Below are 17,683 nucleotides of genomic sequence, written 5' to 3' on the forward strand. Positions count from 1 at the left end.
ATCTAGGGATAATCTAGGGCTTTTTGACTATAGGCTATATAATGGAAAAACGTTTATACTCTTTGTATTTCTCATTGTTTTCCATTTCAATAATTTGGGAATCGTTTGGGAAAGTTAGGAAACCACTTTTAGAGTTTAGGAAGTAATGGTTGTTTAATAATTAATGAAAATCAGTTGAGCGTATAGTTAACATTCCAAATAGTGTTCTTTTCGCTTCTTTCAACGTCAAATCATTTGGGAAATACGCCTGTAATGTTTCAGAGTTTGGGAAATACTGATTTCCCCTCAAAATCGAGTTGAAAGACCTCACCCAGAGTGCAGTATATTATAATCTGGGGCTTTTGACTATAGGCTATATAATGGAAAAACGTTTATACTCTTTGCTATTTCTCATTGTTTTCCATTTCAATAATTTGGGAATCGTTTGGGAAGGTAGGAAACCACTTTTAGAGTTTAGGAAGTATGGTTGCTTAATAATTAATGAAAATTAGTTGAGCGTATAGTTAACATTCCAAATAGTGTTCTTTTTCGCTTCTTCAACGTCAAATCAGTGGGAAATACGCCTGTAATGTTTTCAGAGTTTGGGAAATATGATTCCCTCAAAATCGAGTTGAAAGACCTCACCCAGAGTGCAGTATTATATCTAGGGGCTTTTGACTATAGGCTATATAATGGAAAAACGTTTTACTCTTTGCTATTTCTCATTGTTTTCCATTTCAATAATTTGGCAATCGTTGGGAAGTGTAGGAAACCACTTTTAGAGTTAGGAATAATGGTTGTTAATAATTAATGAAATTAGTGAGCGTATAGTTAACATTCCAAATAGTGTTCTTTTCGCTTCTTTCAACGTCAAATCAGTTGGGAAATACGCCTGTAATATTTTCAGAGTTTGGGAAATACTGATTTCTCCTCAAAATCGAGTTGAAAGACCTCACCCAGAGTGCAGTATTATCTAGGGGCTTTTTGACTATAGGCTATATAATGGAAAAACGTTTATACTCTTTGCTATTTCTCATTGTTTTCCATTTCAATAATTTGGCAATCGGTTGGGAAAGTGTAGGAAACCACTTTTAGAGTTTAGGAAATAATGGTTGCTTAATAATTAATGAAAATTAGTTGAGGGTATAGTTAACATTCCAAATAGTGTTCTTTTTCGCTTCTTTCAACGTCAAATCAGGTGGGAAATACGCCTGTAATGTTTTCAGGGTTTGGGAAATACTGATTTCCCCTCAAAATCGAGTTGAAAGACCTCACCCAGAGTGCAGTATAATCTAGGGGATAATCTAAGGGCTTTTTGACTATAGGCTATATAATGGAAAAACGTTTATAATCTTTGATATTTCTCATTGTTTTCCATTTCAATAATTTGGGAATCGTTTGGGAAAGTTTAGGAAACCACTTTTAGAGCTTAGGAAGTAATGGTTGTTTAATAATTAATGAAAATCAGTTGAGCGTATAGTTATTATTCCAAATAGTGTTCTTCTGCGCTTCTTTCAACGTCAAATCATTTGGGAAATACGCCTGTAATGGTTTCAGAGTTTGGGAAATACTGATTTCCCCTCAAAATCGAGTTGAAAGACCACACCCAGAGTGCAGTATAATCTAGGGTATAATCTAGGGGCTTTTTGACTATAGGCTATATAATGGAAAAACGTTTAAAATCTTTGATATTTCTCATTGTTTTCCATTTCAATAATTTGGGAATCGTTTGGGACAGGTCAGGAAACCACTTTTAGAGTTTAGGAAGTACTGGTTGCTTAATAATTAATGAAAATTAGTTGAGCGTATAGGTAACATTCCAAATAGTGTTCTTTTTCGCTTCTTTCAACGTCAAATCAGTTGGGAAATACGCCTGTAATGTTTTCAGAGTTTGGGAAATACTGATTTCTCCTCAAAATCGAGTTGAAAGACCTCACCCAGAGTGCAGTATTATCTGGGGGATAATCTATGGGCTTTTTGACTATAGGCTATATAATGGAAAAACGTTTATAATCGTTGATATTTCTTATTGTTTTCATTTCAATAATTTGGGAATCGTTTGGGAAAATTTAGGAAACCACTTTTAGAGTTTAGGAAGTAATGGTTGGTTAATAATTAATGAAAATCAGTTGAGCGTATAGTTATCATTCCAAATAGTGTTCTTTTTCGCTTCTTTCAACGTCAAATCATTTGGGAAATACGCCTGTAATGTTTTCAGAGTTTGGGAAGTAATGATTTCCCTTCAACATCGAGTTGAAAGAGATCACCCAGCGTGCAGTATAATCTGGGGGATAATCTAGGGGCTTTTTGACTATAAGCTATATAATGGAAAAACGTTTATAATCTTTGATAGTTCTTATTGTTTTCCATTTCAATAATTTGGGAATCGTTTGGGAAAGTTTAGGAAACCACTTTTAGAGTTTAGGAAGTAATTGTTGCTTAATAATGAATGAAAAATAGTTGAGCGTATAGTTAACATTTCAAATAGTGTTCTTTTTCGCTTCTTTCGACGTCAAATCAGTTGGGAAATACGCCTGTAATGTTTCAGAGTTTGAGAAATAACGATTTCCCCTCAACATCGAGGTGAAAGACATCACCCAGCGTGCTGTATAATCTGGGGGATAATCTAGGGGCTTTTTGACTATAGGCTATATAATGGAAAAACGTTTATAATCTTTGATATTTCATATTGTTTTCCATTTCAATAAGTTGCGAATCGGTTGGGAAAGTTTAGGAAACACTTTTAGAGTTTAGGAAGTACTGGTTGCTTAATACTTAATGAAAAGTAGTTGAGCGTATAGTTAACATTCCAAATAGTGTTCTTTTCGCTTCTTTCAACGTCAAATCAGTTGGGAAATACGCCTGTAATGTTTTTAGAGTTTGGGAAATAATATTTGCATCTCAAAATAAAGTTTCGTATCATCAACCAGGGCATCTATCACGTAACTTTTCCCCTAGGATGGAAAATGAAAAATGAAAATTTCTTCATCTCAGCAGCAAATCATAACGTAAAAGTTCATGCGAAATTTTCATTTTCCATCCTAGGGGAAAAGTTACGTGCTAGATGGCCAGACGTGAAGCCAAAAATCTAGGGAGGTTTTGACCATACCCTATATAATGGAAAATGTTTATAATCTTCGATATATCTCATTGTTTTCTAATGGTTTCTATTGCAATCATTTGGGAATCGTTTGGGCAAGTTTAGAAAGGCACTTTCACAGGTTGGGAAGCAATAATGTTTATAATTAAAGTGATCCTGGAGTGACTAGTGAAACAGTGTTGCCATTTGCACTCATACACATACAAAAATTACAGTTGAAATGCTTTTTATAAAAATTTCGCAAGTTGTACACACAAAAATTGCGGCGGCCACCACTCGGGATAAAATAAAGGAATATAATGAAGCTTTTCGAAGTGACTTTGGAAGCATAATAAAAAAGAAAGGTGTATTCTCCTTTACGGAATACAGAATACATATAAACTTTCTTACTTTAATATTATTAATTTTTTATACTGGGAAAGTATATGCTTGGACGGAAGAGCACGAGGGGACGGGCTTCGCCCGTCACCTCCCAGCAAACACAGATATGTAGCTGTTACATTTCTGTAATAAAACAGAATGTAACAAGTAACATTACGTGTATGTTACATGTAACATTCACGTTAGTTATAATTTCCCACTCATGGAACATTGCAGTTATATAACTTAAATAAAACTTGTAACTAAAATGTTATATAACTGTATCATAGTAACTTAAATATTACATAGCAGTTATGTAAATCGTTGAAATGATATATACCTGTAATTTTAATTATCTTCTTGTTATATAACTGTTATAAAACTAATTATAGTACAGTTATATAATTATATTTATATATTTTGGCACATACAATTCCCAGTAATATCTAGTCCTCAAATTAATGTTAAATAAAACTAAACGACATTAAAATCATTTTGTTCAGTTTTATTTAACATTAATTTGACGACTAGATATTACTGGGAATTGTATTATAAGACAAGTGCAGGAAGTAAAAAACAAATAATATAAACATTTGATAAATGTATTTTTTTATAATAAAATATAAAATGTTTAAACAAACACATTTAAACGTATTCAAATATATTAGTATATTAAAGTTTATATAAACATTTATATTACTTAATTTCTACATTACTTATATTTTACTTATTATAGTTAGCAAAATGCAGAACAAAAAAGTATACATTAACAAAACTTGTTACATTTAACTCTTATCACTCCAAATGTACTGATCGCACTTGACGACCCTTGAGAAACGTCTAAAAATAAAAACTTCAATAGAACGCCTAACAAGTACACTTGAAGTATTACGCCTGAAATGAGGTGTGTCTGACAGGCACACTTGGAGTGATAAGGAATTCATGCAGAATTGTATTGCATAAATATCTTTAAACAAAACCATCCAAAGTAGTTTACAAAGTGAATATATAAATTTAATATATATTAAAAATATATATTAAAATTATATACATATATTAAAAAACCAAAACATTTAACATTGTACAAAATGCCAATTGACATTATTCTAAGAGTACGCAACGCAAAGAAACGCAAAAAAAGCTTAATATTTTAATATCACAATTATCGAATTAAAGAAAGATAATATTCCTTTCAATAGAATTCAGATTATCCAAAATATTGAAAATATATGTTAATATAAGTACTGAAGAAGTATTAGTGACGTGAATAACTGCAAATTAATAAATCGTAAGTTAATGCCAATAAAATATTACAAGACATAAATCATATATCTTGTAATATTAAAATCATTCTAATTTAATATGTAAATCATTTCTGCATATTATTTGCATTTAACTTACAATTTTTTTATAAGTCGTACAATTTTCTCAATTATATTGCACATACTACGTACTAGATGCATACATACATACATATATATATATATATATATATATATATATATATATACATTTTTTTTCATTGCACACATTACATAATTACACACATTACATTATACACATATTAAAAAGAAACTCCCAGTACCCGATGTAGCCAGTGGAAGTTACACCGGTGCGGACTCTGCCGTCCGCGGACGGCAGTCTCAGCACCCGCCGATGTAGCCAGTGGAAGCTACACCGGTGCGGACTCTGCCGTCCGCGGATGTGTAAATAGCTAGTGAATACTTACTGAAACCGTATGGTATATATATGTACATATATGTATGTATATATAACCAAATAACCAACTTAGTTATTTTCTTCATTGCTTTTCTCATTTTCGTTGACATTTTCATTTTCCTTCCTTTTGTCTCTCTTATGTCGCTGTGTCGCAAAGCGTAACCATTCGGCAACAATGTTTTCGAATTCTGTTTCTGTGCTTGTAACATAATGCGATGTCACTTGCTCTGAAAAGATAAAAAATAAACAATTTTATTTTTATATAATAAAATTAATGAAAAATTGTGATTTACAGTCACATCTGTAACACATGTTTAACATACTTTTAATAATTTTTATAAAATGTAAGTTTGAAACTTTAAAATTATTTCGTAGTCCTTTCCAGGAACACTTTATCGAACATTCGTTTGTTAATGTTTTGTTTAGGATTCGGTAAATATTGTTTCGGGCATTATTTCCACCCGTTTTTGATAGAAATTGTTTCTGAAAAAAGAAGGTAAAATAATAATGATATATTAAATTTATTTATTCAAAATGATCATAAAATTAGTAAACGATGCAGAATAATATTGGAACAGGAATGTTTTGTGTTATAAGTTATGTATAATTAAATGATTTTAGTGATTTTATGATGTTCTTCAAGTTAGTAACTAAGAATGCAAATATTGTTAAAAACAAGAGAAAGAGGAAAAGATCATGAAGATTGAAAAATAGAAAACTTCAAAAAGTGTATCGTAATCAATGTGTGTTGATTAAGCTACAATTTTTGTACTTACAAATTGCATAACAGCTGCATCTGACGCTTTTAGTAAGTCATCAAACTCTGTCACGACTGAAATTATCTGTAACGGTAAAAATGGTGCTATGAGAGTGTCATTCATTTCGGCAGGACTTAACGCGCGGCGTCTAATGGCAGTTTCTATCTTTGATAACCGTTGCTGCACATCTTTCAACATAACATTTGATGCTGCTTGCACACGAAGCATTTGTTGCATTTTTTCTGCAATTTCATAAAAAGAAGTATGTACACAACAAATTATGTACAAAGTGACAATTTGTAAGTTAAATGCAAGAAATATGTGAAAATGATGTACCATTTAAGTCAGAAATATCTGCTGCGTTTCTGATCGGGACAGCGTTATCTACAACATTTAATTAGAATGTAAATAGTTGGTACATTTTCTAATATTACATTATTAATGTTTGATGTAGTTGTTACATTACAATTTATATACCCTGTATTATTACTGGTACGTTGGATGAGTTTCCCATAAAGTCCAAATTTGATGGACATAATGGTATTGGTGTTGCCGGAACATTTGATGCTACAGTACTTTTACTGACTTTCTCTATAACAACCAAATAATTTTATGTCAACATTATGTCCTTGTGTAGAAAAATATTAAAGCGTAATGGTATTGTAGCTAACAAAAATGCAATAATTATATATATATATATATATAATTATTGCATTTTTGTTAGTATATATATATATATATATATTTTATTCGTATATATATATTTTGTTCGTGTATATATATATATATATATATATATACACATATACGAAGGATATTATACATAAACGAAATATGAGGTGCGTTTGCTTTAGACAATTTTGGTAACAGCGCCACTTTGTTGCTTATTATAAGCTGATAAAGATATAATAATACTTTCAGTATGAAAGCGTCCAAAGCAGACCCAACCATAGTAAGACATCAATAATACTTTCCCAGTGAACAGGAAATGTGCAAGATGCCGGCAAGATGCCTGCAAAAAGATAGGGAGATGACGATCAAAAATTGTGCAAAATGTCCCATGCCGTGATGCAGATCGTGACGGTGTTTCCTTTCTCTGATTGGTCGGCTGTCATGTGACATGCGCCATGTTAATACCGCGTTATTCAAATGTGGTATTTATATGAAGGTGAAATGAGAACGTTATGTCAATTGCCCATTTTAGAAAAAGGTCAAGTTAAATTAATTGCGGAATCATTATTAATGTAAACGCAAGAGAACAAATAAAATACATGTAATAGGAGAGATTAAAATAAAGAAAGCAATATATGTATATATAGTTATTTATCCGATTATATATACTTACAGTTACTGTAAGTATATATAATAAACTGTTATTGAATATTATTAAATATTATGAAATATTATACAACAAACTATTACAAATATCACAAATTGCACAGATAAAACTAAACATTGGGTACTACAGTACTACAAAACACAGGTGGCCAGCATAATGTTTTGTAGTACTGTAGTACCCAATGTTTAGTTTTATCTGTGCAATTTGTGATATTTGTAATAGTTTGTTGTATAATATTTCATAATATTTAATAATATTCAATAACAGTTTATTATATATACTTACAGTGACTGTAAGTATATATAATCGGATAAATAACTATATATACATATATTGCTTTCTTTATTTTAATCTCTCCTATTACATGTATTTTATTTGTTCTCTTGCGTTTACATTAATAATGATTCCGCAATTAATTTAACTTGACCTTTTTCTATAATGGGCAATTGACATAACGTTCACATTTCACCTTCATATAAATACCACATTTGAATAACGCGGTATTAACATGGCGCATGTCACATGACAGCCAACCAATCAGAGGAAGGAAACACCGTCACGATCTGCATCACGGCATGGGACATTTTGCACAATTTTTGATCGTCATCTCCCTATCTTTTTGCAGGCATCTTGTCGGCATCTTGCACATTTCCTGTTCACTGGGTTACTTTTATTATATCTTCGAGATTGACAACGATCATGGCCATGCTCTTCTTTCTCTTCTTCTTCATCGCTTCTGAAACGATTGTATGAAACATGTTGCCTTCTTCCTCGACCCAGTCGTTCTTCATCAGTTGTTTCATAATTAGAGTCTGCTGCAGTCTTTCGAGCTGACTCAACAGATGCTACATAAAAAAAAGATTAACATTTAGATTTTTCTTTGATCATACACTTTTTACGTTAATATATTTGCATATCATATTTCATTTTTTAAACTAAACGGATTAAGTAAACGGAATAACTAACGGAATAATTAACGGAATAACTAACGGAATAACTTACAACAATATTTTACGATTTCGACTTCATAATTACTCCATGTAGAGGAATCAGGAATTTGACAGTTTGCTATTAATATTCCACTGTTTGCAGTTCGAGGTGGCCACCAACATAGTTGCACATTTTTTTTCTTGAAAGAGCCATGCTGTTGGAATTTCAGAGTATGAAGAATCGCACAAAAATTTTACAACCGCATACTTTCTATTTCCACAGTTCATCTTGTAATGCGGATTGTGACATAAAAAATATCCAACGTTTCAAAATCTAAAAGCAAAAATTATTTTGTAATGACATTAATGATATTAAAAAAAAATTTAACATCAGTTTTAATGAAAATTTGTATAAAATAAAGCATGAAGCAATAACAGTACACATTCACCGTTGAAACATTACACAGGGTGTCCCACATAAAGTGCCCAATCGCTCTGCTGCAGGTAGATCTCGTTAAGGTGAACAAAAAAGTCTTATAACATTTTGCAATTAACCGTGTATATTTCGAGTTATTAAGTAGAGAAGTTTCGCTAATTCAGCGGACGCGATTGGCAGCGAGAGAAGTAGGCGTGGATAACGTAACAGCTAGCCGCGCGCGCGACGCGATGGTCGGAGCGAGTATCGGATTACAGCGGCAGGCGAGACGACGCGTACACAATAATTCTCGGCGTCTCATTCACGCGCCGAGAAAGTTGTCACGCAATTCTTTTCGATGTACAAGTTTTGTTACTTTATTAATATTATTATTAATTATATTACTTTATTAATATTATTAATTAATATGGTTAATAATATTAATTAATGTTATTGACCATATTATTACTCAGTATTTTGGTGCTATCTGTTCCACACCACCTGGCGGTAGATAGCATGGCGCGTTTTTTTTTAAGTGGTTTCCCCAATAGGCCTAATCCACTCTATCTAATTAATGTAAAAATTGTTCGAAGTGCCGTCCTCCCTCTTGTACACAGATTTCGGCTTATATTATTAAGCGTCCATTTCGCTTTTGATAAAATTTTTAATTATCCTTAAAATATTAGTATTACCTATAATTATACTACTAAGCGTTTACTTCGCTTATGATATAATTGTTATAACGGGGCTATTTTAATTGTTTGTCATCGTGCTCCAATAATCGATGATGAAAAGGTACGATAATCATGATCGATATGTATCTTTATCTTGAAAAATGTATAGCTTTCGCTGTGAATCACACGCGTCAATAGTAATAAAATAAAAAAAAAGAAAAAGTGCTTTTGTATTAAAACGGGATTGTGTGGGTCATGAAAAGAAAGTTTGAAATTTAATCGGAAGTAATTACCCAGATAGCCAAGTCTGCCGAAAGCAGATGATGCTAACTAACTGCTATCAACTATTGCCAGCCAAAAGACAATAAATTTGATACAGAAGTTGTTATTAACGATTAATTCGACAAATTGGTGCCAGAAATGTAACAGAGCTTGCTCAGAAAATCTAAGAACAGATTGGCGGCAGAAACCGAGCAGAATCTGCAAACATGGCCTGAAGTCAGATTGCCGACAGAAACCGAGCAAGATTTGCGCACGCGGAATCTAACGGCAGATTGGCAGCAGAAACCGAGCAAGATCTGCGCGCGCGGAATCTAACAGCAGATTGGCAGCAGAAACCGAACAGGATCTGCAGCTTTTGACAGTATTCAAATTTACACGGCTATGAATATGTGTTTTCGCTCCGCACCGCTATGCGATGCACACGTCGAGTTCTTACTCGATGTTAAGATTTAGCCTAACAGTTATATAATAAGTTAATATACGCGCCTTGGCATGAAAATATTAATTTTTCTGAAAATTTTTGCACTTGCGGCACAAAGGCTCCCATGGACAACGTCCATGTAGTTCACGCACGCCACAAGCAATCTGAAATTCGAAAACAAAATGCGGACTTCAGATTAGAATAAATTAATAATAAGAGAGAGAGATTATGCAACAAACTGGCAGAAAGACACATCAAGCCAAATGTGCTTTACTTTAACAAACAAATGCGTTCTTTTAACACATGGTAATATAAAATGCCAACTTATAGTGTGTTCAAAGTAAACACATGCTTTAATATATCGTAAATATGAATGGCCAAAAGCTGCAGTTTCTGTTCGGTTTCTGCTGTCAATCTGCCGTCAAATGTTAACAGATCCTGCTCGGTTTCTGCCGCCAATCTGCTGTCAGAGTCTGTTAGCAGGCTCTGCTGGCAAATCACTATCCTAATGCGGACATAACGGATGCCAATTTCCTATCAACTTCTGCAGTAATCTGTTGCCAATCTGCTGGCAGATTGCACACATTTTGCTTACTGGGTAATGGCAACGCGCTGAGAGACATTTTAATTTATCGGAGTTTCTCGTGGTCGGATTTTTCACGGCGAAAATTTTTAGCAAGAGCATAGCAACGAATTCTACTCCATCAGTCACGATGATGCGTTGCGACGTGCACCTGCACGTCGACGAGCCTCGGTTTTCGAATTTCTGTTGCAAAGGGTGATTGCCGGCTGACATATCACTGAGAAAACGCCTGAGAGAGTCTAACCTCTAGATTAAATCAACGGTAATCGACTTTTGACTGACCCCCGGGTTCTATATTCCTGTCGCATCAATATATAACCCGGGGGTCAGTCAAAAGTCGATTACCGTTGATTTAATCTAGAGGTCAGACTCTCTCAGGCGTTCTCTCAGTTATTATATTTTCTAAACATTGACATATTATTTTCATAAGGAAAGGCTGAAAAGGAATCCAAAGAACCAAGACGTTTGACGTCGTCAGTGAGATGAACAAGTCCGTGAACATTATACGTATGAAAAGTTGGACCATAAAGACTTTCACAACGAAGAATAAATATTTGTAGCGCAAGCTCTGCAAATCTTAAATGTTGGCTCGAGGGTGATTTAGAAACTAAAACTCTAATAGCAGCATTCAAAAACAAGAAATGTTTATACACTCGTTCGTCCAATGGACCATACATTACAACTGGACCTGTATATAGCAAAAATTGACGAATTTCGGTTGTTTTAACTTTAGAATAAACATCAAGAGATCTAGGAACGTCTTGCGAAATCGGAAGGGCAATATACTCTAAGAATATTTAATCTTTCACATATTATAGAGATAGATCTTGCTGATGATTTTGATAGCCGCGAATATTTACCATGGATTCACGCAGACAAAAGTTTTTTCACAACACCCAAACATACAAGATGCATGTATTCGAAGGGTACTTGTGAAACCATACCCATCGGTAACGATGATAATACACTTTTACCGTCTTTGTGATGATCCTCGTCTAAGCATCTATTATACTCTTCATCTGTTCGAGGAGCATGATCAATTCCACTGAAGACGACACGACCCTCCGTATATACACCGCAAACTTTGCACTTAGAACAAGGTTTGCTAGATACATCATGGCTGCGACGATTTAAAATGAAAGCTCTAGCTGGTGCGTCAGCAATGAAACTTCTCAAACGTATTGGGATTTTGTTGCCACGACAAATAATGCCTCCATTCGATATGATTCTAATGATATCTGCAACAAATTTTTCAAAAAAGATATTAGCATCGTGTGGCTTTTGTGAACCTTTATAGATTCCTATAAACTATTGGCTTCGTACATTGAATATTGACAATTCTGCATTGAATTCTCCACATGTGAACAGTACCTGACTTATCCAAATTACATCCGTCTGTATTAAAATCCAGTTTTAATTCCTTGATAGTGGATACAAATGGAACGACAAATACATTATCTATTAACATTGCTTCGAGATCAAAGTGAATATACTCTCCTGGTTCTACGTTCGATATGACAGCAGGATTTCGTGGTGTGTTAAGAAGAGTTCTAACATCTTTTGGTAAATCAAAGAAGCAGGGATGTGTTCAAAGAACAGATAATGTACTGTTGCCTTGTACGTGTGTCAAATTATTACTCACAAAGCAAGACGCTAAACGTTCGCGAAACAATAATGGTTCACAGGAATTAGTACATGATACTGAAGATATATCACTGACATCAGAAACACATGAAGCGGAAGAGGAAAGCTCGTCCTCTTATATATTCATATCATGCCTCATATTGAATGTCTCATTTATGCAATTAATAACAACGGAAGAATTGTATCTTACAACTGACGGAATATTATTTTTTATATTATTATCTTGTATATTATTATTTTGTATATTATTACCTTGTATATTATTTTCAATATTAAGATTGGAAGAAGAAGGACAATTTCGAACAGTTATGCTGCCTCTTATTTCTGCCATCATCCTATTACGCTGTCTCACCGAAAACCTATTTATTATTTTCCGCGAGACGGATAATTTAATATTATGTTTCTTCATAGTTATATTTATCTTTCTCTCTCTGGAATATTGCGGCTACAAAATGATGTATTCTTTGCAAACTCTCACTCGCACTCTTCTTTGCTTCTTCCGAGATCTCTCCGTGTGGCGACGGTTGAACTCGTAATAGAATCCGCGGCACGTGCACAATGTGTGGTGGTTAGATTGCTACCAATCAGATGTGGGCGATATGGTGCAGCCTATCCGCGCGCATAATTTTGCCGCCATAGCCGAAACGAGTTACAGAATCCTGCCTCAGGAAGCATTTGACTATCTTAGGCGGCAAACTTATGCGCGAGGATAGGCTGCACCATACCGCCGCATAGTTAACAGACAAATAAGATAAATCTTTTTTTTTATTGCAATCGTTTGGGAATCATTTGGGAAAGTTTAGGAAATAATAGTTTTATAATAATTAATGAAAATTATTTGAGCGTATAGTTATCATTCCAAATAGTGTTCTTTTTTGCTTCTTTCAACGCCAAATCATTTGGGAAATACGCCTGTAATGTTTTCAGAGTTTGGGAAATAATGATTTCCCCTCAACATCGAGTTGAAAGACATCACCCAGCGTGCAGTATAATCTGGGGGATAATCTAGGGGCTTTTTGACTATAGGCTATATAATGGAGAAACGTTTATACTCTTTGATATTTCTCATTGTTTTCCATTTCAATAATTTGGGAATCGTTTGGGAAAGTTTAGGAAACCACTTTTAGAGTTTAGGAAGTAATGGTTGTTTAAATTACTGAAAATTAGTTGAGCGTATAGTTATCATTCCAAATAGTGTTCTTTTTCGCTTCTTTCAACGCCAACTCATTTGGGAAATACGCCTGTAATGTTTTCAGAGTTTGGGAAATAATGATTTCCCCTCAACATCGAGTTGAAAGACATCCCCCAGCGTGCAGTATAATCTGGGGGATAATCTAGGGCTTTTAGACTATAGGCTATATAATGGAAAAACGGTAATAATCTTTGATATTTCTCATTGTTTTCCATTTCAATAATTTGGGAATCGTTTGGGAAAGTTTAGGAAACGACTTTTCGAGTTTAGGAAGTAATGGTTGTTTAATAATTAATGAAAATTAGTTGAGCGTATAGTTATCATTCCAAATAGTGTTCTTTTTCGCTTCTTTCAACGCCAAATCATTTGGGAAATACGCCTGTAATGTTTTCAGAGTTTGGGAAATAATGATTTCCCCTCAACATCGAGTTGAAAGACATCACCCAGCGTGCAGTATAATCTGGGGGATAATCTAGGGGCTTTTTGACTATAGGCTATATAATGGAAAAACGTTTATAATCTTTATATTTCTCATTGTTTTCCATTTCAATAATATGGGAATTGTTTGGGAAAGTTTAGGAAACCACTTTTAGAGTTTAGGAAGTAATGGTTGTTTAAATTAATGAAAATTAGTTGAGCGTATAGTTATCATTCCAAATAGTGTTCTTTTTCGCTTCTTTCAACGCCAACTCATTTGGGAAATACGCCTGTACTGTTTTCAGAGTTTGGGAAATAATGATTTCCCCTCAACATCGAGTTGAAAGACATCCCCCAGCGTGCAGTATAATCTGGGGGATAATCTAGGGGCTTTTTGACTATAGGCTATATAATGGAAAAACGGTTATAATCTTTGATATTTCTCATTGTTTTCCATTTCAATAATTTGGGAATCGTTTGGGAAAGTTTAGGAAACCACTTTTAGAGTTTAGGAAGTAATGGTTGTTTAAATTAATGAAAATTAGTTGAGCGTATAGTTATCATTCCAAATAGTGTTCTTTTTCGCTTCTTTCAACGCCAAATCATTTGGGAAATACGCCTGTAATGTTTTCAGAGTTTGGGAAATAATGATTTCCCCTCAAAATCGAGTTAAAAGACATCACCCAGCGTGCAGTATAATCTGGGGGATAATCTAGGGGCTTTTTGACTATAGGCTATATAATGGAAAAACGTTTATAATCTTTACTATTTCTCATTGTTTTCCATTTCAATAATTTGGGAATCGTTTGGGAAAGTTTAGGAAACCACTTTTAGAGTTTAGGAAGTAATGGTTGTTTAAATTAATGAAAATTAGTGGAGCGTATAGTTATCATTCCAAATAGTGTTCTTTTTCGCTTCTTTCAACGCCAACTCATTTGGGAAATACGCCTGTACTGTCTTCAGAGTTTGGGAAATAATGATTTCCCCTCAACATCGAGTTGAAAGACATCCCCCAGCGTGCAGTATAATCTGGGGGATAATCTAGGGGCTTTTTGACTATAGGCTATATAATGGAAAAACGGTAATAATCTTTGATATTTCTCATTGTTTTCCATTTCAATAATTTGGGAATCGTTTGGGAAAGTTTAGGAAACACTTTTAGAGTTTAGGAAGTAATGGTTGTTTAATAATTAATGAAAATTAGTTGAGCGTATAGTTATCATTCCAAATAGTGTTCTTTTTCGCTTCTTTCAACGCCAAATCATTTGGGAAATACGCCTGTAATGTTTTCAGAGTTTGGGAAATAATGATTTCCCCTCAACATCGAGTTGAAAGACATCACCCAGCGTGCAGTATAATCTGGGGGATAATCTAGGGGCTTTTTGACTATAGGCTATATAATGGAAAAACGTTTATAATCTTTACTATTTCTCATTGTTTTCCATTTCAATAATATGGGAATTGTTTGGGAAAGTTTAGGAAACCACTTTTAGAGTTTAGGAAGTAATGGTTGTTTAAATTAATGAAAATTAGTGGAGCGTATAGTTATCATTCCAAATAGTGTTCTTTTTCGCTTCTTTCAACGCCAACTCATTTGGGAAATACGCCTGTACTGTCTTCAGAGTTTGGGAAATAATGATTTCCCCTCAACATCGAGTTGAAAGACATCCCCCAGCGTGCAGTATAATCTGGGGGATAATCTAGGGGCTTTTTGACTATAGGCTATATAATGGAGAAACGTTTATACTCTTTGATATTTCTCATTGTTTTCCATTTCAATAATTTGGGAATCGTTTGGGAAAGTTTAGGAAACCACTTTTAGAGTTTAGGAAGTAATGGTTGTTTAAATTACTGAAAATTAGTTGAGCGTATAGTTATCATTCCAAATAGTGTTCTTTTTCGCTTCTTTCAACGCCAACTCATTTGGGAAATACGCCTGTACTGTCTTCAGAGTTTGGGAAATAATGATTTCCCCTCAACATCGAGTTGAAAGACATCCCCCAGCGTGCAGTATAATCTGGGGGATAATCTAGGGGCTTTTTGACTATAGGCTATATACTGGAAAAACGTTTATAATCTTTGATATTTCTTATTGTTTTCCATTTCAATAAGTTGCGAATCGTTTGGGAAAGTTTAGGAAACACTTTTAGAGTTTAGGAAGTACTGGTTGCTTAATACTTAATGAAAATTAGTTGAGCGTATAGTTATCATTCCAAATAGTGTTCTTTTTCGCTTCTTTCAACGCCAAATCATTTGGGAAATACGCCTGTAATGTTTTCAGAGTTTGGGAAATAATGATTTCCCCTCAAAATCGAGGTAAAAGTCATCACCCAGCGTGCAGTATAATCTGGGGGATAATCTAGGGGCTTTTTGACTATAGGCTATATAATGGAAAAACGTTTATACTCTTTGATATTTCTCATTGTTTTCCATTTCAATAATTTGGGAATCGTTTGGGAAAGTTTAGGAAACCACTTTTAGAGTTTAGGAAGTAATGGTTATTTAAATTACTGAAAATTAGTTGAGCGTATAGTGATTATTCCAAATAGTGTTTTTTTTCGCTTCTTTCAACGCCAACTCATTTGGGAAATACTCCTGTAATGGTTTCAGAGTTTGGGAAATAATGATTTCCCCTCAACATCGAGTTGAAAGACATCCCCCAGCGTGCAATATAATCTGGGGGATAATCTAGGGGCTTTTTGACTATAGGCTATATAATGGAAAAACGTTTATAATCTTTGATATTTCTTATTGTTTTCCATTTCAATAAGTTGCGAATCGTTTGGGAAAGTTTAGGAAACACTTTTAGAGTTTAGGAAGTAATGGTTGTTTAATAAGTAATAAAAATTAGTTGAGCGTATAGTTATCATTCCAAATAGTGTTCTTTTTCGCTTCTTTCAACGCCAAATCATTTGGGAAATACGCCTGTAATGTTTTCAGAGTTTGGGAAATAATGATTTCCCCTCAAAATCGAGATAAAAGTCATCACCCAGCGTGCAGTATAATCTGGGGGATAATCTAGGGGCTTTTTGACTATAGGCTATATAATGGAAAAACGTTTAAACTCTTTGATATTTCTCATTGTTTTCCATTTCAATAATTTGGGAATCGTTTGGGAAAGTTTAGGAAACGACTTTTCGAGTTTAGGAAGTAATGGTTGTTTAATAATTAATGAAAATTAGTTGAGCGTATAGTTATCATTCCAAATAGTGTACTTTTTCGCTTCTTTCAACGCCAACTCATTTGGGAAATACGCCTGTAATGTTTTCAGAGTTTGGGAAATAATGATTTCCCCTCAACATCGAGTTGAAAGACATCCCCCAGCGTGCAGTATAATCTGGGGGATAATCTAGGGGCTTTTTGACTATAGGCTATATAATGGAAAAACGTTTATAATCTTTGATATTTCTTATTGTTTTCCATTTCAATAAGTTGCGAATCGTTTGGGAAAGTTTAGGAAACACTTTTAGAGTTTAGGAAGTAATGGTTGTTTAATAAGTAATGAAAATTAGTTGAGCGTATAGTTATCATTCCAAATAGTGTTCTTTTTCGCTTCTTTCAACGCCAACTCATTTGGGAAATACGCCTGTAATGTTTTCAGAGTTTGGGAAATAATGTTTCCCCTCAAAATCGAGTTAAAAGACATCACCCAGCGTGCAGTATAATCTGGGGGATAATCTAGGGGCTTTTTGACTATAGGCTATATAATGGCAAAACGTTTATAATCTTTACTATTTCTCATTGTTTTCCATTTCAATAAATTGGGAATCGTTTGGGAAAGTTTAGGAAACCACTTTTAGAGTTTAGGAAGTAATGGTTGTTTAAATTAATGGAAATTAGTTGAGCGTATAGTTATCATTCCAAATAGTGT

The 17,683-nt window shown here is 33.9% G+C and overlaps 1 long non-coding RNA gene and 1 pseudogene across 1 annotated transcript; both read right to left on the reverse strand.

Annotated features, from left to right (window-relative positions):
• Positions 1-7,985: 7,985 nt before the first annotated feature.
• LOC113562398 lies at positions 7,986-9,194 on the reverse strand. The gene is made up of 2 exons (XR_003406898.1): positions 8,258-9,194; positions 7,986-8,100 (listed from the first exon to the last, which is right to left on the reverse strand). It is a non-coding gene; the product is annotated as an uncharacterized LOC113562398 (long non-coding RNA).
• A 1,801-nt stretch (positions 9,195-10,995) lies between these two features.
• The window catches only part of LOC113562487, a 48,492-nt pseudogene continuing 41,804 nt past the window's right edge, over positions 10,996-17,683 (reverse strand).

Source organism: Ooceraea biroi, chromosome 8 (assembly GCF_003672135.1).
Source record: "Ooceraea biroi isolate clonal line C1 chromosome 8, Obir_v5.4, whole genome shotgun sequence".
In the NCBI taxonomy this organism is placed as follows: domain Eukaryota; kingdom Metazoa; phylum Arthropoda; class Insecta; order Hymenoptera; family Formicidae; genus Ooceraea; species Ooceraea biroi.